The 19,964-nt window shown below is 40.2% G+C and overlaps 1 protein-coding gene across 6 annotated transcripts in view; it reads right to left on the bottom strand.

Moving 5' to 3' along the window:
* The window catches only part of Klf12 (KLF transcription factor 12), a 431,501-nt gene that overhangs the window by 308,733 nt on the left and 102,804 nt on the right, over nucleotides 1-19,964 (bottom strand). Inside the window, exon 2 of one of the 6 annotated variants that reach the window (XM_055609631.1) lies at nucleotides 6,938-7,017. The exons of 4 other annotated variants lie outside the window; for them this stretch is intronic. The gene's annotated coding sequence lies outside the window, so the exon portion shown is untranslated. Of the gene's footprint in view, nucleotides 1-6,937; nucleotides 7,018-19,964 lie in introns of those variants that run through there. One more of the 6 variants, XM_055609632.1, reaches the window with a different exon arrangement.

The raw sequence follows: 19,964 nt of genomic DNA on the forward strand, positions 1-19,964 counted from the left end.
GAAGGAAGGAAGGAAGGAAGGAAGGAAGGAAGGAAGGAAGGAAGGAAAAAAGCCAACCAACAAAATACTCTTGGGCTGAGGGATGGCTCACTGCTTTAAGGAGCTGAGGACCCAAGTTTACTCTCCAACACCCAAGTTGGGTAGCTCAAACCAGATGCCCCACCAGCTCCAGAAGTTTCTGATGACTCTGACCTCCTTGGGGAGCCCTACATACACATGTGTGCATAATCCTCACATATGTGTGCATACTTTAAAGTAATTATAATAAACCTTTATAGAGATTTTTTTTAAAGCCTCATCACACACTGCCTTTGGTACTCTCTTGCCTGTTTTCTAGAAGTGTTCTATACTGTCATTAGATTAGACAAAGGACAGCAAAAGATGTTACTGTTCTCAGAAATACAGACATGAGAAGGTGGAAAGGACATGAAAAGACTCTTACATTTGTTCTCAACAAAAGTGGTGCTTCCAGAAACCACAAATGAAATGCGTGTTGGTGGCAGGAGGAGCAGGAGAAAGTACAGCCGTGTCTGCTTCTCTTTAGTAGTTACAAGCACCAGAACAGCCTCCAGGTCATCAATTTCCTTTCTTTCTCTCCCTCCCTCTCTACCTTAGAACTTAAACACGGGATTGGCCAGCCTCTGCAGAATTCAGTCTTGACACCACGGACTATAGATATAACCTTGGCTATAACAAAACGGGATATCGTCCACAAAGAAGGAGTCAGTTTGGAACACCTTCAAGGGTCCTGACATAATGTTTCTCTCTACTTCGGGTTGTCCTCGCTCCATCACAGCTCAATCCTCTATTAGGTTCTCAACCTTTAAAAGTTACCGTTTAATGCATTTAAGCACTTCAGCACCGAATGTCCACTTGTTGTTATGTCTCCTCAAAGTCCCTTTATGTCTGTTGAAATGGAGACAGAGAAACACATTTTGGGTGTGTTTATGGACATCTGACGACTCAGGGTGTTCCACTCTCTGCTCAAAGGTAATTTGGTTGTTCTGTTTCAGGCAAATTGAATTCTGATGCTGTTACTGCAACCCCATTTGGAATTCAGTTTTCGAGACTGCAGTTTATAAGTGACTGTTTCAATTACTTGTGGTCTTGCGTTTTCCAGTACTGATGAAAAGAAATCAAGTAATAAAGGTTTATATACATATTCCATTCAGTTACCATAAGTTTAACAGCTGATGAGGGACCCTGACAGGCAGGTTTTGGGCACGTAAATCTGATAGAATGTATAATAGGTCCCAGTTTGTACTTTGAGTTTTAAAGTTTCCATCATGTAAAGCTGAGTTTTTATTATTTAAATTTATTTCTGTTTCATCTGTCACAGCGAATACCCTGGAAACCAAAAATATTAGAAGCTTAATCTAAATATTTCTGGAGAGAAATGCAAATCTAAATGGTATGTTTTAGAGCTCTTTTGACTTAAAGGGGAATGCTAGACACAAGTAGAATCCCTGTTGCTAAGTGACAGGTGACACCTACTGTTTCTCCTCTGAACTCCTGAATATCAGAACGCAGTACTACATACTGCCAAAAAGAGACAAGTAGATTTCCATGGGACAAGTGCTGTCCTCTGAAGTGAAGCAGACGAGCGTTCTGCTATTGTTAAGCCCCGGTCACAGGTGACCAGCAAATCTGCCTGTGTGAAGAGAGATGACTTCACAACAGGAATGAACAGGAATTTATCTCCCTGCTGAGTATAAATGTTAACACTCTGAAGCAAAATAAAAGTCGCTGGGACATATTTTCTAATTACTAGCCTACTTTATAATGTTCTGTCCTTTCCTCTACACACACACATCACTGCTTAAAGTTCCAACCCCTCTCCTGCTCACTGAACAATCCAATTGCAATACAGAAACTGCAAGGACTCTGTTAGATATAAAAATTCAGACTCTCACAGGCATATTCTGTGTGAGAAGGTCTATGTGGCATCATGGGAAAGGTCCAGATACAAAAGCAAAATGTAAAGCATCAATCATAAAACACTTTTGAGGACCATCAGGAGTTGTTTTCCATGTATATTCTCTTTTTCTTTGTTTGTTAAATCGATCTTGTGGGCCTGTTCCTTCACCCCTGCAACATACACTGCATTTGGTTTGGTTTGTAAATTGAAAAGAGAATGTCCATAATATGTACAGAACACCAAGTAGTCCATAATTCATATTCTAGAAATGCTTGTTGTACCTTTATTGCCAATATTCCTTACCAAATACACGAAGTCTGTCTCCACTTCAACATTGCTGAGAACTAGAGGGCTGAGCCACTTTACACAAAGTTCTTGAATGTGACTTTCAACCATGACTGTGTGTTTCCTATAGACAAGCCCTGGGTGCCACCCCACACTTTTATGTGGTGTTCATAATTCAATTACTAAGAGATTCAACACTCAAAGCATTAAGAGAAATGGAATTCAAAGGTTATTAATAACCGATATTCAGTAATGACCTCCTTGGCATTGCAACTGCATATATATTGATTAGGAATCATCTGTTTAAAAACGCCCTTTTGCTATTTCCAGTTTTGTTTCCCTAAAACCATGTTCCCACATAAGAAGAGCTTACTATTTTTTAAAATGATGAGAATAACAGAGAAAGACAAACACATTTTAAGAACTGAGGTGCCGCTGAAAAGGCAGCTCGAGCAGCTGTTAAGAGCAAAGACGAGCTGTGGAAAAGCACCTTCGGTGTGCAGAGGTGAAGCCAGAGGACAGGGACACAGAAACTGCTGCTTCCTTTCTTCTCTATTTCCGTTCTGCCACTCTTCACCCTTCCATGAGCCCAGAAAACAAACAAACCCCGAAAAGAAAGTAACCATAGCAAATGAATTAAGCATTTCCTTTTGCATAGATTGTACTCAATGTAACAGTCTGAGAAGTAATTTGCGCCACGCTTATATTCAAGGATAATTGCCATTTTATCGGTGAACTGCACAGTCAAAATGCTGATTTGTATTGCAAAGGACTGACAGGATGGCCTGTCAGTGTGTCTTACATTTGGCCCTTGTGTGTCTAATTCATGTGATTTAGGTTGTGACAAAGTGGAAGCATGTGGCATTTGTCCCGGCACATAAGAACATGAGTAATACCGCGTGTGTTCCTACATTTTGTCCCACCCCTAGCCCCAAACGGAACAAAACAAATTACTGCCACACAGAAGCCTGAACAGAAGGATAAAGAATACTGGTACCCTTTCTTAAGCCTCTCTGTCAGGATGTACTTTAGGTGTAATGCAGGAGGTATTAAAACCTCTAGAGTCTTTAGGAAGCTGATGGAGGTAAGGAAAGAACAGGGTTCCCAGCCATGGAATGTTAACTTCCAAAACGTATACAATTACAGCATCGTTGTGAGACTTTGCTATCATGGAAAGGTAAAGTTAACATTCTGAAAGCCAATTAGAATAGTCGTGAGCAAATAATTCATATCAATAATGAAATATTTAGTTCTTATGAAATGCAGCCTAAGGTTTATATACTTAGGTTTATAATTCACTTCCATAGGTAGTGTCGGAAGATGGCTACAAGGAGGAAGGGGTGAAGAGTTCAGATTTTATACACTAAACCTCTATGGCATACAAATAGGAAGTAAGTCCCCTCAGTATGCAGCATGCACACTTGGACTTCCCATTGACTGTTGACTCACACTGTAATATGCCCACAATAAACAAGATAAAGGCCATGCAAATGCATAGCAAACAGTTTGTTTACAAAATAACATTTTTCTGGCCCATCACAATGGCTGATTAAAATACGTTGCTCTTATCCATTTTTTAATTAATTCACGTGAAATTAAACAAATATTTATGAAACTATGGGGAAACATTCCATCTGAGTAGAAAATCAGATGGCACATGCTTAATTATGGTTGACATTTAAATGAAATTGGTGTTCTTAAATTATTTAGCAATAATTAAAAATTATCAGATGCAGTATCTTTAAAATGTGTGCATATTAAACCTTTTCACACTTCCTGAACTCAAGGAAGTTTAAACAAAGTAGCTTTTAGGAAATAATTTGATAGATGGATAAAAAAGCTGGATACTATGTTCCGGTACGATTTTGACACAGTGATACAGAAATGGGAGGATTCGCTGTTAGTAATAAATTTCTCTTGGGTTGCTCATGCTTTAGTGGCTGAGCACATCATCCCAGTGTGTGCAAATAGACACCATCGTCTCTGTCCCATGTAGCTCATAATCTTGTCCTCAGTAGAGAGCTATCACAATACAAACACAGCTAATTAACATCTCTCAATGATGAGCAAATTAATATATTGTCAAATGCATTGCCCAACACTGTACTTCTCTCATAGCTAAATATAACACAAGATCAAAATATAGTGGCTACGAATGTGAAATGATTTACTTATGTTTATTCTTCTTATAAGGACCAAAAAAAAAAGACCCTCCTATAAGCTAAAAAGTGCTGAAATTAGAGGATGCGCTCAACTATGTCCTGGCAGCAGACACAAAGCAGGAGATAAAAGTCACTCTAACAGTCATCTAAACTGGATGGTAAATGTACTGATATTCATTCATCCATGAGTCACCCATAGGCCAGGACCGGTCCTAGCTTCGTTTCCTTTACTGTGATAAAATACCCTGACAAAAAAACAACTTAGGGTTGAAGGGGCTTAACAAACTAACATATTGCCAACTGACAGTCCATCAGGGCAGGGAGCTGAGGCAGAACTCTAAGCTAGCTAGTCCTATAACCTCCACAGTCAAGAGCAGAGTAAGACAAACGTATCCGTGCTGCTCCCTTATTTCTTTGCTTGCTTGCTTGCTTTTTCCCCTCAGTTCAGAAATCTCAGCCTAAGGCATGGTTCCACCCACAGTGCACCGGGAACCCCATATCAATAAACAATCAAGGCAATCCCCTACAGACAGGTCCACAGTCCAATCCCACCCAGATAATTTTCAATTAAGATGCTGTTTCCAGGTGATTCTAGGCTGGGTCAAGTTAATAGTTAAAACTAGCCCTCACAGAAGGACACGAGCCCTCAACACTTAGCTTGAAGAAGTTTATAATCAGCAAAGGTGAACCAAATACAGATAATTGGAACAGTTTTTATAACATCTACCAGCCTTTGATTGACTGTCACATATTTAATATTGACTAGACTGATTCACATGTATCAATTAAATGGTGCATAAAACATAGCTATTCAGTTTAATTAAAATGTATATCCATATTTTACAGTGTAAATAACTGATTATCTTCAGTATTCAGCTATATAAAAATACCATACTTAGTGATGCCATGGAAACTCCAAAGAAAGAACAGAATATGGAAAGGAAAGGAAATTGGAGGGGCTTCAAAGAGAAAGACAATCAAAGGCAAATGGTGAGCAAATAGCATTTAAGACCAAGGAGAGAGGCTGGTTAGTAGTAAATTTGGTCCGATTTTGGGAACACACACATTAACTCACAAAGAATGTGCTTGTAGACACACACTCTCACACACATACAAATGAGTAATCTATGAGCTGATGCCTATAGTGATCATCCTGTCCCATGAAAAGAGGTACTCTAATATAGGAAAAATGTTTCAAACAAACAACAACAAAACCTCTGGCCTGATTCCTGCTGTATTGTGTCTTATATTGAAATTACGTAATATATGCTAAATATAACAAAACTGTATGAACACCAACTTAAATTATTTTCATAGATTATTAGGTTCCATAACAACTTAATATTTCTAACATCTCTGATCATCAGATACAAATCTTCCAATTTATGGTTTAAATATAAATCAATGAAAATATGTCCACAGGGAGTAGACAGGCTTGTGTATTCAAACTGATGACAAACTGATCAGAAATAAATGCCAAAGATGCATAAGTTACAGAAGTTTATCTCAAAGTTCTCTAGAGTACAATAAAGTGATTTTGAAAATTAACCAGTCAGGGAACGTCAAAAGCATCTGAAAAGGCAGTCACAAATATTGCACAAAGAGACTCCCGTAAACCTAAAGCAGGCAAGTATTTTCATTTCTTTATCACCTGTGGCAATGTGTATGCAACTAAAAGACACTGGAAGGTGAGATAAAGCAGGTACAGAAAGACAAACCTCACACAGTCTCCTCATCTGTGCAAACAGAAAAGGTTGATCTGAGATGGAGAATGAAACAGGGATGAGTAGGTTACGAAGTAGGGACAACAACGTAAAAATCTCTGAACAAAAACATTATTTCTAGATTTTTTTTTTGAAACATAACTTACAAATAAAGCCTGTAATAACTTATGTTTCAAATGACTACAGGAGCTCAAGCTTTCCTGCTGGGATTTGGCTTTGATGTGAGTGTGTACCAGTGTGCTTCAATGGTACAGGCCTGATTCTTAGTGTGGTGGTGCTGGGAAGCAGGGGGATCTTTCAGAGGTGGGATGTGGCCCCATGAATGATGACTGAGTCATGGAATGCTGCTCATGGAGGAGATTGGCTTCCTAGACAGAAACTGTTACAAATGAGTCAGACTGACAACTCCCGGTGATGTCACCATGATTCCATCCAGTGGGATGTAGCCAGTGGGACCCTGCGAAAGGTAAGATGACAAGAGCATGTTCTTTAACTTCCTCAATTGAGCTGCATGCCATTCTCTTCCTTACAAATTAGCTAGCCCCAGATGTGCAGCAGAAAACTAAGACAAATACTCACAGCACAGAAATGATAAATTCTTGTAGAGATATAAATAGTAATTTTCTCAAATAGAGATAGTTGTGCAGATGTCATCAAATTATCAGTATGTAACAAACTTTGTGGTAACTTGGAAGAAAAAAAATATGCAATGCCGAGCTGAGAGTTTAAAAGTCTACTTAAACAGAAATAAAACTGAAACCCCCAAACTGAAGACTCAACACACACATAGGTATCGTGTAGGCTATTTTCTATCCTAACCATTAAGAAATTGCCACAACCGAACTAACCTTTCTGTTTTAAGTACAGGATCATAGAAGAATCACCTTGGGTTTTTCAAGAATTCTTTAAATACACCAAAATACAGTATCTGGAAATACAAGACAGGAAAGCTGTTAGCTACAGAACTCAATTTGAATTATTCACTGACTGGAATGCCATCAGCTCTCGACAGCAGAAGCAAGAGCAATAAGTGGTGTTAGCTTCAGCACCTAACATCCCTCCACCACGTGCCAGAACCTTCTCCAAGTTCAGCTGTGCAGTCACCTATATTACTACTCACAGTGTGCAGGGAGGTAGAATTAATATCCTCAGTTTATGAACATGGAACTGCAGAGAAGGAAGTACAAGAAGTGATGACAGTATCTTCCTAATTGTCAGTACTGCCCAAGACAATTCTGAGGGATACATTTAGAATAACCCCTTCACAGAACACAGAACACGAGATATTTTCATTCATGCGAGATATCCAAAAGCCAGTCTCAATACTGTACATGTTTTCCTTTCAAAAAGCCTGAAGTATTTCTGAGTTAAACAATGGCTGTAAAAACAGTTTCCAGCAAGAACAAAATCATGCTGCAAGTCTGACATCATCTGAATCTCCCTCAATAGCAGGTAAAGCTAACACCTTGAAAGCTGCTTCTGTAATGAGAAATGAATGCTTTCTTTAATTTTTTGTGTATGTGTTCACAGATCTTCCTAAGGCTGTAGAATTTTCTGTGTACATTCCCACACAAAAACCAAGATTTATGAATTTAATGAAAATCTCCCTCTGCCTGGCCTTGGAGACATATGGAAACGTCCAGACACAAAGCCAGACCCAAATGGCATTTAACTTTTCATATCACAAATAAATGGCTGTCTTTATGTAACAGGATGAAAATATGTTTCAAACAAGTATTTTTTGCCCTGTATTTGAGTCAGCTGTCATAGGCAGCTAATTTTAAAGACATCATTCAAAACAGTAACTCTTCATAACTCTTGCTCCAAGTGTATATAGACAGACTAAGCCACATTTGGTCCTTTCTTGGTTCTTGAGGAAATCACATGAATAATAATATTTAACTGTCTCAGTACATTAACAGAATAATGAGTATACATGTCATAAGAAAAGCTATGTAGAAAAAGTTCATGCTTTTCAAGAGTCAACATTAGGCTAGGGGCAGATGGAAGGGGAGGAGGCCCTCCACTATCAGTGGACTGAGGAAGGGGCATGGGAGGAGATGAGAGAGGGAGGGAGAGTGGGATTTGGAGGGAATAATGGAGGGGCTATAGCTGGGATACAAAATGAATAAATTGTAATAAATAAAAACATATTAAAAAATGAAAATATAAAGAAATTAACAGAAATACAAGGAACTATAAAATCCCCAATGAGATGTTCTCTATACCTCCTCCACACCCTTGTCTATCACTGAGATTCAAAGTATCTCAAGGAGTGCTTGAGGAGCTTGAGCGGCAGCTATGAGGTGGGAAAGGCTGTGACATCAAGAGATCCAGGCCTAGGTGCTGTCACGTAGCTTCATCACTTCCTAGAGGTTGGACAAGAAGGAGGCAAACGACTCCAGGAAAACCATATAGATGACAATCTGCCAGCAATCCAGACTAGAGCTGGGATGAAACAACATGAACAGAGCAACGTAGGGAGGAAAGGGTTTATTCAGCGCATGCTTTCACATTGAAGTTCATCATCAATGAAGTCAAGACAGAAACTCAAGCAGGGCAGTGACCCGGAAGCAGAAGCCATCGAGGGGTGTTGCTTATAGGCCAGCTCCGTATGGCTTACTGAGCCTGCCTTATAAAAGAACCCACGGCGGCCACCAGGCCAAGGTTGGCATAACCCACAATTGTCATGGCCCTCACCGAGAATGAATCACTAAGAAAATGTACAATGCTACTTGACGTGCTATGTCTGGTATCTCTAGGAAGGGAGGTTTCCCTTTTCTGAAGGAAAATGGACAGAGTAGGAGAGGATTTGGGGGGAGATGGAAGGTGGGCTGGGGGGAGAGGAAAGGGGAAACTTTACTGGGGATGTAATATGTGAGAGAAATATAAATAAATAAAAGGAGAAAATGTCCTCGTCTATAGCCCAGTCTTACAAAGGCATTTTCTCAGTTGAGGCTCCTTCCTCTCTGATGACTCAAGCTGTATCAAGTTGACACAAAACTATGCAGGACAGCTGTGAAATGTGCGCAGGAACCTGCTGCCCAGCTTTACTTTAAAAGAGCATCCGGACAGCTTGCAAATGGACCCACGTGCACACAAGTACAGACCATACACTATTTAAAGCTCGCTGGGAGCATCAATTTTTATTCAAAATACGTTTGTTTCCTTCAGTACAGAAGATTGCAGATTGCTAAATCGCATGAAGATATTTCTTTTGGTTTCACTCATCACTTACCTCAACATCCTTCAACTTTTGGGCTCATGAAACAGGTCTTTGTGGGGTAGGGAGATTGAGACCAAGGCCTTGGGCAGCTTTTTGCTCTTGTTTGGCTCTGGAGTCTTACCCCATACTCTTCATCAGCCTAGAAGACTGCTCTCCTGTCTTGGAAACTTTGAGAAAACCCCTTTATCTCTCTATATTAATGTTGGGCAGGCACTACTTACATGTACAAACAGATCAATTTCTGTCCTTCTTCAGAAACGTCATGTCAGGTCATTAAATCTACTTCCATCCACGTCACCCACAGGTAGATGCTTTTACAGCTGGGGTGTCCTTGACCCTGCAGATACCATCACCTGGAGCCTCTCGTCTCCATTTCAGTGACTGCTCAGACCCGGCCTCCATTCTGCCACTGTCACCATTGCCTTAACTTTTCACAATTCTCCCTCTCTAACACATGCTGTCTTCTAAGTCACTCATTTACTCCATCATGTGCAGTCTCTGCGTTTCTTCCCTCTGGATGTTCACCTAGCGGAGTTTGTGAGATGACTAGATAACTCCCTAATGGACTCACCTAACATATGCTTTACACGTTTTATATTCGGGTATCAAAGATTTGTTTAACATGCACTCAGGACTTTATCATGCCTGGAACTGTGATAGAATTGGAGATTTGGCACCAAGACCGTCCCCTACAGTCTCCCACCTAATGCTAGGGACAGTGCCACTTCCAAAACTGGTCATCACTCTTCCCTCAAGGAAAATCGCTTCCCAAGATCCCCATTTCAGTCTGTGATGCCACCAACATCCAATTGATGTGACATGCTTTTTGACTCAACTGAAGATATTTCATCAGCATATAATAAAAACCATAGTGCATATTCCTTTAAAAATCTCACTTGGTTTTCTTCAATTGTCTCCCCTCCAGCTACCGCCTCTCCATGCAGCCTCTTTTAGCAGACTGGACCACTGTAAGCCCCTCTACTTCAGATGATTTTCTCTGGTGCACATGGGAAACAAGACTGAGGTTTAAAATAGTTCACAGTGCTACATTCAGCCAAGGGTTTGCCATTCATCTTCCAGTTGATTTCAATTTTTTTCAGCATTCACAGAAATTTTGAAAATTTTTCTCCTTCCACTGGGAGAGGTTTCGTCTCTGCCTCCTGTCAAATCATCTGTCATTATCTCCTCATCAAGCCACAAAAACAGCACTAAGATGGAAAAGAATTTTTTTTTCAAGCTCTTCATGGTGGCTCATGTCCTCTAATCTCAGTTCTTAGGAAGCTAAAGCAAGGAGATTAAAAACCTGAAGGCCAACCTGGAATATATTTACTTTATTTCAAGGTAAACCCAGGTTCTACTAAAGGGAGAACCTCCCAGAAAACCAGCCATACGATCAAAGACCAAACGAAACAATCCACCTTAAAAAAGAAAAAAGAAAAAACAGAAATAGACTAGTTTTTAAAACATCACTAGAGGTGATGTGCAGTATAATAAATAGCAAGCACACTGGCCTTCATGAAACACTTATTAGCATCATGTTTGATGATGATATAATGAAAGCTTTCCCCAAGGAAATTAAAAGAAACAAAGACAAGAATAATTATTGTCATTATCTCAATTCAGCTCATGCAGAAGGTCTGCCCAGTGTTGTAAAGCATAAATAATAAAATAGATTATAGAAAAATAAATTCACCATTCCTAGAAAACATGGTAAACATGATTATGTAGTCAAAAGTATGCAGACTCTAAATAATGGCATTAGAGTTAACAGACACATTTAGTAAAGTCATTAAAGGCACATTAAGAATACAAAAAAAATCAATATACTGAATAATAAAAACAATTTTACAAATTTAAAAGCTTAAAAAGTAGAACTAAAGAATTAAATAGAAGCCAGGCGTGGCAGTACATGCCTGTAACCCCAGCACTCAGGGAGACAGAGGCAGGCAGATCTCTGTTGAGTTCAAGACCAGCCTGGTCTACAAAGTGAGTCCAGGGCAGCTAGGCTACACAGAGAAACTGTGTCTCGGGGGGGAGGGGAGAAAGAGAGAGAGAGAGAGAGAGAGAGAGAGAGAAAGAAAGAAAGAAAGAAAGAAAGAAAGAAAGAAAGAAAGAAAGAAAGAAAGAAAAAAGTATGGCGATACACTGGATTAAAATTCTCCTCAAGTTGATTTACACATTCAATATAAACCCAACCAAAAATCCCAGAGGGGTGGGAGGAGTAGAGGAGCAAGATGCCTTGGAGAAATTATTTCAAATTTAAAGTAGAAATAGGGAAAACTGAAAATAGCCAAGCTGTCTTAAAACACACACAAACACACACACACACACACACACACACACACACACACACTCTAAGATGGGGGAACACTGGTTCTCGAATAGCCACATCTATCACAGAATTCTCATAACTACAATCTAGAAATTGATACTCAAATCTAGAAAAATTACATCTACACATAATTATGGGTGATTCTAATGGAGTGGATATTGTCCTGCAACGGAATAGCCCTTCAGAGGGAGGGTGAATTAAGCTATTTCTCACGGTATCGTAACACAAAAGCCTAATCAAAGTGGATACAGATATGGTCTGAAGGGTAAATCAGTCAACTAGAAAAAAAAGAAAAAGACCACCCATCATGATTTGTGTCAAAGGTTCATAAAATGAGATACCAAGAGAACTTGCAAAATAAATAAATACATAAAACTAATAAAATGGAGAGTGAGAGTTGAGGCTTGTAGCTCAGTATCAGCACTTGCTCACACAGGCCCACACATAAGGCCCAGGTTCCATTTCCAGAACTACCAGGAAAGAGAAACAAGTTTTGTTGTTTTTTTTAATTCTTTTAATTGTGCATGAGTTCGTGTATTTACAAAGTCAGAACATGTAAGAATATGCTAGTTAGCAATATGTGAACTAGTGAGGCGCTGCCAAAAGCTCAGAGCCTGACGGTAGGGCAGACACGCGGGTTCTGGCAATGCACGCTGAGGAAACGCTGTACAGCAGTGAGAAGGATGCAACTCTGCGCAGTGAGAAAACACAGACGAAAATCCAGAATCGCGATGGGAAAGAAAACAAGATGGGTAGAGGGCAGGAGAGGTGTCTCAGCGGGTAAGGCCCTCAGTGCACAAGTAAGGGCCTGAGTCTGGGCCACGCTCCTACGGTGAAATGGGAGGCAGAGACAGGAGCGTCCCTGGAAACTTGTGGACCAGCTGGCCTGGTGGACAAAGCTACCAGGAGACTGTATCAGAGAAGGTGGACAGAGAAGGACTCATGTTGCCCTGGTGTGTCCACATGCGCATTCACACATGAACACACATCAACATACATATACCAACATACACATTACAGTAGAAAGCTGCACACATTTTAGCTCCAAGTGTGTGGAATCAAAGCCAGACAAAGCTAATAGAAGTCTAAGCAGTGGCTGCATTTAGTGCAGGAGTGATAGGAACAGGACCTAAACAAGGTTCTCAGCATGGGAATGTCTTAATTTTTTTTTTTTTAAATCTGGATAGTTGGTGTGTGGATGTATTTATCTGTGAAACTTTACCAAAGAACACCCATTTTAGCCATTTTGCACATTTTTTTTTTTTTAAATTTCAGACAAATGAAAAAGTTTCCTGAAAGAGAATTAGGACAAATTCAAAATTTTCATCAAACTTCCCTGATTACAGCATATTGTTTATAACTCCAAAGCTCTATCACAGCCCAGTAAAGCTCACCATTACACCATCACCTAAGGACAAGTGTTCAACAGGAAGAGGCTCTTAGCAAGCGCTCTGAAAGCCATTTTGAATTCCATCTCTTTCCCAAATCCCTTTTCCAGAGCAGCCACTAAAGCAGACAAGCTTGGGGGTTCTGTTTCGACAATATTGTATATCTACAAATAGTATTATCTGACTAGTGAAGCTGATGTCAAATTAGCTAGAGGGGAAAAAAAATAACACAGCCATTCCTCCTTATTCATGTACAAATTGTCAAGTTTAAGTTTCTGAGTTTCAACTTCCTAAGAAGTTAAGGAACTTCCTTACATAGTGTGGACCCCAGTGTTACATTCTTTTTAAATGCACGAATCTGTAAGGAAGATGCAATGTGTTGAAGTAAACCAGTGCTGGTCAGCGGAGTATTTAAATTCTAATTCTGCGTGGATGAGTTCGTGAAATATAACTCATGTCATTCTCAGCAGCTCCCAACCAGCTCCGGACAGGAGCACCGTGTGCAACTAATGTGTCAGCTGAAAACTATCACGTCTCCTCAACTCTCCCTTATTGGCACTGTGAGGATATGAAAATGGGGGGCCACAGAGGGAAGTGTCCTCCTTATCTCCTAGAAAAGCCTGAGAATACAGCAGTGAGGGAATGACCCTCTAAAGCTGCGGAGGATGCGCTAGCCAGCCTTGGAGAATTCAGAGGGTGGGGATTCCTTCCCTACACAGTTCAATAAAGCACAGCATTAAAGCAGAGTTCACCTCAGACTGTAAATAACTCCATTCCCTCCAGTTTCACCACAGCCACTTGAAGCAGCCCAGAAATGTATCTGTCACATTGTCTTGTGTGATTTAGAGGAGTTGATTGTTTACCGTAGTGTCTCAGCAGTAAAAACGCAATCCATAAATCAGGCCCTTGCCAGGCTGTGTGGTGAGTGCTTTATTCGAATTATCTTAAGTAATCCTCCAGGTAACCTTGTGAAGAAGGGATATTAACAGCCACTTCACGGGTGAAGAAAGGGGATCTGACAGCTCTCAAACCTCAGAGCGCGGATTGCAAGTTGCTTGCTTGCTGTCTGATTGCAAAGTGCATTCTCTCTTCCCTCTTCCGACCATGCCTCTCACTGGACGCTGAAGGCTGTGATCTGCTTAAGAGAGGTGTGCCTGATGGCCAGGATGGGTGAGAAAGGATAACAGAACCAAAGACACAAATAAAGGAATGTGCTTTTGACTTCAGAAGTGGTGTGTTTCTGAATAACTGGACTGATGGATTGTTTGATTGACTGATTGATTGGCAGTTCTGGCCACTGAGCCCAGAGCCTGGTGCACTACAGCAAACACTCTGCTTCTCAGCCACATCCCCACCACAAATACTTGTCACCGATATATACAGTATCGTTACTTTGGATAACAAATGAATATAGTTACAGGTGTGGCCAATCTCATGGTTGCTACAGGGCCCTCAAGTAATTGGGTATCCTTACCTGAACCAAGAACTATACTCAGACCCCTGCTGAGGAGCCCATGCTGAGGGCCAGGAGCCAGGGACTGGTTTTAATTTTGTTTCTGTCGAGGCAGCATGTCTCTATGTGTGGAATGGAGCATATATGAAAGTGTAAAAGAGCTGCGGTGTTTGTTCGTGATAGGTCTTTCCTCAGAAGCACTATTGAAGAGACCCTAAGCACATGTGAACACTTCCAAATGTAAACTCCCACAAGTAGCACAGTTTCAGATACTGAAAAGCGATGCCTTGATTTTCAGAGCAGAGCTCATAAGAGGCAATTGCATTAGCTTACACGTTCTTGATTTCTAGATATTGAGTCATATCTGGCCTTCTTCAGTGTTCAGTCTAGTCTGTCTACTGCCAAATTACACAGACCTCATCGCAGCCCATGTAAATTTTAATTGTTCCCCATCCACATCATGGACAAATTAATACGTGCTTCAAACTGAGCCCGCCATGTCTGGAGTATGTAAGCAAGGCCAAATGCCAAAAGCATTCGGTAAAGCTGCTCTTAACTTATTTCACTTTGTTCTTTAAAACAGGGAACTAAGAATACTGCTAGGCCACAGAAACTGCAGACGTCTTTGTTCAGAAAAGAAAATCAACCGACCCTGTACCCAGCTTAACTCATGCTCAGTAAAGAAAGTGGACCGGTAATTATATTTCTAGAAACATAGATGAACACATCACACTCCCACAGAGAAATCGAAGCCACTGAAGGTTGGCTCATATTTTCACGTCAATGCGGCGGAAATCACGTAAACACACAGGGTAAAGGTCCCTCTGGAAAGCCATCTACAAGGGCACCTACTCAGGAAGAGTTTGGGTTTATTTTAATTAATTTAAAGTATCCTAGAATCAGCCTTGATTTTCTGTGACTTCTCTGCTCCCTGTTTCACGGCCTCCTAGAGATAATCATTTTGACTCCCTAACAAGCGAATCACGCCTTGATTACTCTCAACATAAACTTTAATCTTTCCTTCACTGCATCAGACACTTCAACTCCTTCCTTCCTTTTCTGCTTAAATCCAGTCTAGCTTTTCTTTTCTTTTTCTTTTTAAACGGCCAGATTTCAGAAAGTACATCAGATTTTGTTCAATTGCTAGGAATGCCTGAACCAGAGCACTGGAAAATTTGAGGACAGCCCTAAAGATGGGACAGGTTACCTACTCCCTGTGGCTACTTCAGTAACCAGTGAGTTCACTGGGCATTGCTAAGAGGCCTGGTCCAAAGACATTACTCTGTAGGAATTATGATTTTGATGATCCTGTAAAAAATAATTTTTTATAATCATAATTTCATTTATGCTTATAACAGGTAGAGACTATAGTTTGTACATACTGGAATAAATGTACTGTGGTTTTAAAATGAGTTTCAATTTTTTGTGTGTTTTTAATGGGGCAATTGGGGAATCTAAAATTAGGTGAGATGTGTGACTTACATTTCTAATTGGGAACTTTTGATCAAGGACCAACCTTTCAACTCTCTGCCCCAACCACTGGGAATCTCCCAAGCTTCTTCTTGTACTTTGTGTAGTAGCCCTTTATGACATGTCTGCGTTGTCGCCTGGAATCTCAAAAGGCATGTTTTCTCGTTTAATCTAGCATTTAATGCATCTCGACATAAATGTATCATAACATGTACTGTTAGTTTAACATAGCCTCCTGCCCCTTGGAGAGCTATAATTGTACAGAATGTATTTGCTGCTTGCTGGTACCTGGTTTTTATCTCACTAGATTATCAATCATTAGTTCTTCGAAATCTCTTACAAAGTGATCTCAGAAGTGAAACATGTGTCTTCCAAATCAGGCTCATTCATGCACAGCCATGACTGGCTCAAAGTGTCAAGGACTTTCCATAATCCTCATAGCCTATTAAAACCAAACGAGTCTCAGAGGGCCCAAAATAGAACCCGGCATCCAGTCCGAGATTCACTGTTAAGTCCTGCGGCATAGCTATGCTTCAATTGATAAAATAAAATGTAGCCTATTCCGTACCACACAGCCACTCCACTGCTAATGGGAAATGCGCTGGGCAATAAAGATCATTAACCTGAACACAGCCAGGAATGTTATATTACAGTTCTATTGAAACGCTGGCAGACAACCCTCCTAATTTCAAAATGTCAAACCTACTAACGATAACATTTCATCCTCTCTCTCAGTGTCCTCCTGCTACTCCTTTGACTCTCCTTGAATGTTCCTCTAAGGAAATGAATTGACTGACACAGTATGCAATATTCACAATGTTCATCAAAGTGGGTAGAGAATGATTGTGTGCTCAAGGAAGTTTGCAACTTTCATATCTTTCCTAGAAATTAGCAGTACTTCAGAAATCAACCTCCCAAGTCTCCTTAGTCATTCCATTTTCTCCATAAATAACAACATGGGTCAGTGCTGTCAAACATACAAGCTCTTACAAATCTCCTGCCCTACTTGAACAGGACACGTTAGAGATGAGCAGCTGTCATCCTGACCACCCTCACCAAACAAGGTAAATATGGCTGTGTCCAGAAGGGAGCGAGCCACTGAGAAATCAACATCTGGGAAGTCAGAACAAGGGACTGTACAATAAAGCACATTCAAATTTACTCCCCATGACTGCCAGAAGGCCTTTCAAATGGCACTGTTCCCTAGGCCTGAGAGATAACTCAGTGAGTAAGAGCACTGGCTGCCCTTCCAGAGGGCACAAGTTCAATCCCCAGCACCGCACCGCATGACAGCTCACAACTGATCCCCTTTTTCTGGCCTCTGAAGGCAACTGGCATGCGTATGGTGAGTGCACATACAAATAAATATACAGGCAAATTAACCTACACATAAAAATAAAATAAAATAAATCTAAAAGAATTTAAATGCTGACGGTTCTCTACAGCTCCTCTTTAAAATGCTTCTCTGAACCCTCAGATTTGGGACTTCCATGGGTACCAAGCCAGGCATAATCATTCCAATTCCCACACGTTTTACATCAGTCCCACTTGCCTAAGGAAGTCAGCAGTCTACACACCTGTAATGAGCCCGCGGTATCCTAATTTGAATGCTGCGGGCCCACTGACTCAGGAAGTTACCAATCTAAGTGTCCCCAGGAGGTAGAAAGTTAAAACAAGTGGGTCCAGGAAGTCAAATGAGGCTACAAGAGGCAAGGATGATGTTGAGTGGCCCTCAGAGGAGACCACTTCACCTGACAACCGCTGCTCAGGACGTATGTCAAAACAAGACAAAGAATCCACAGCCATTTGTGAAATATCTAGTTCTTATTATAAGCAGCTGTGCGCACAAACATGCCATAAGTTACACAGCAGCACATTCAGATTCAAATATCCGCGAGGAGAAAGAAACTGCAGGCTGTAGACTCCAGATTTACCAGCGACCCTGCACTGCGGCACCAAGAGAAACATAAATCCGTACAACAAAACCTGGTGTTTCTCTATAGTCTTTCAAGAATTTATATTGAAATAAAGAATGTATCAGGAACACACCTTGAAATCATATGACTTAAAGTGAAACGGGAGATTCAGAATAAACCGCCCCCCCATAGTAGGCTGTTTCAACCACACAATTGCAATAATTTTCTTTTTCTAAGAAAAAGTTTAAGATGTAGGTTATTGGAGGAAGGAGAAAAAAAAAAAAAGCTCAGACAAGACAAGAACCTTTTAAATTAGTTTAGTTCTAAAATACAAATAAATAAATCATTTTCAAGGTTTCTTCATGTGGAGTTCTTTTCAGCTCTGGGCCCTTTAGATGACTATTCAAGTATTACTTGTGCTTTCCAAATGTTCTAGAAGGGCAGGGAACACTACCTTCCAGCAGCTCAGGCATGCCAGCCCAGAGGAAGGAAGACATAGTGCAAACACCGCCAGAGATATGCCCACTTCTCACTCATGCACAGTCTTCACTGAGTGCCCTGTGTTTGTTTACTGGCAATGAATAAAACATTAAAATTGCCATTTAGAATATAAAGTACCTTAGTTCTTGCAAAAGGTAAAGTTATTCCTCCTTTAATGTAAGCTACCAATGCTGTTATTTATAGAATAAAACCCATTATCACAACTCAAATATTGAACAAGAATAGTTTGTATTCAAAGATAAAATTGCCACAGGGGACTATTGATACAGGAAATGTGGCTGGAGAGATATGGAATGCATATTAAAATTTATATACCGAAGAAAGGAAATGTAGTTAACAGGTATGTTTAATATTCCAACAGCATTGACTGCAATTGTTAAAAGTTATATTTGCTGACATTTCAATTATAACCTTCTATTCTCAGTGCCTCGAGCTCAATCCAAAACTTTCCTACAGGTCCAAAATTATAAGCCTTGCAAGGTCTCAGCATGCAAATGCTTATTATTATTTTTTTTTGTTGTGGTTTGTCAGACTGAAACAGGAAAAGGCCAAAGGCAAATGTGAATTTGCTTCTTTCTTAGGACTACCAACTCTGAGGTGAGAACAAGAGGGCATAAGACAGTTTTTACCCTAGTGAAGTCAGGAGGTTGAGCTGTTATTGCTACAAAAATGGTCAATGGTGGAGTCAAAACCAAAACTTTGGGCTCAAAGTATATAAGCATAACTTTGATGGTTAATAATCTGTACATTTTAATTGGGTAGAAGTGTGTTTACATATGATAAAAATATATATTATGCTAGTATAATATATGGGTTATTATATTACACACACATATGATTTTATAAAGAGGCTGGAAAACATTCTTAGCATTGCTTCCAAGATTTCCCAACTTGACTTTAACTGTGTACGCGCCAATATCCAACTTAATCTATTATAACTCTCAATACATTCTGCGTATGCGATTCTTTGTGAGATATATGAAGTGCCTGCATTCTAAATTCAAAGCATAAAACTATTGTAAGTCTTTCCGTGGCCACTCTGAGACCCAATCTGAAATGCCCAGCACTGCCAATGAACTATATCTTAGCTATTCATCTTTTCTTTCTTTCTTGTTTTGTTTGAGACAGGATCTCCCTATGCAACTCAAGCAAGGAACTCCCTCTGCAGCCCAGGCTTACCTCTTAAGGTACAGACTCTCCTGCCTCTGCCCTCTGAATGTTGGAATGATAGGTATGAACCACCAAACTCAGTTTACATGCATATCTTTAATATTTTTTAATAACATTTATCCTTTGGAAAGACCAAAATTCCATGTTTCCTATGAGACTAGACTTGACACGGATAAACTGACCCTTAGTATCTGCTACTTCCTGGCAGGCATGCTCCATTCTGAGAGCTGTCATAACAACGTCTCACAAACTAGGAGTTCAGAAGGCTTCAACGCCACACTCAAAGCATCAGAGGGGCTGTAGTTGCTCTTAAGACAGTAGAAAATCTGTCTCAGACCCTTCTTTCAGCTTCTGGTATTGCAGTCAATCATCAGTGTTCCATGACTTGTAGACACATCACTTTGAACTTTCCCTCATTT

The sequence above is a fragment of the Psammomys obesus genome, unplaced genomic scaffold (assembly GCF_907164565.1).
Source record: "Psammomys obesus unplaced genomic scaffold, mPsaObe1.curated_primary_1811, whole genome shotgun sequence".
Classification (NCBI taxonomy): Eukaryota; Metazoa; Chordata; class Mammalia; order Rodentia; family Muridae; genus Psammomys; species Psammomys obesus.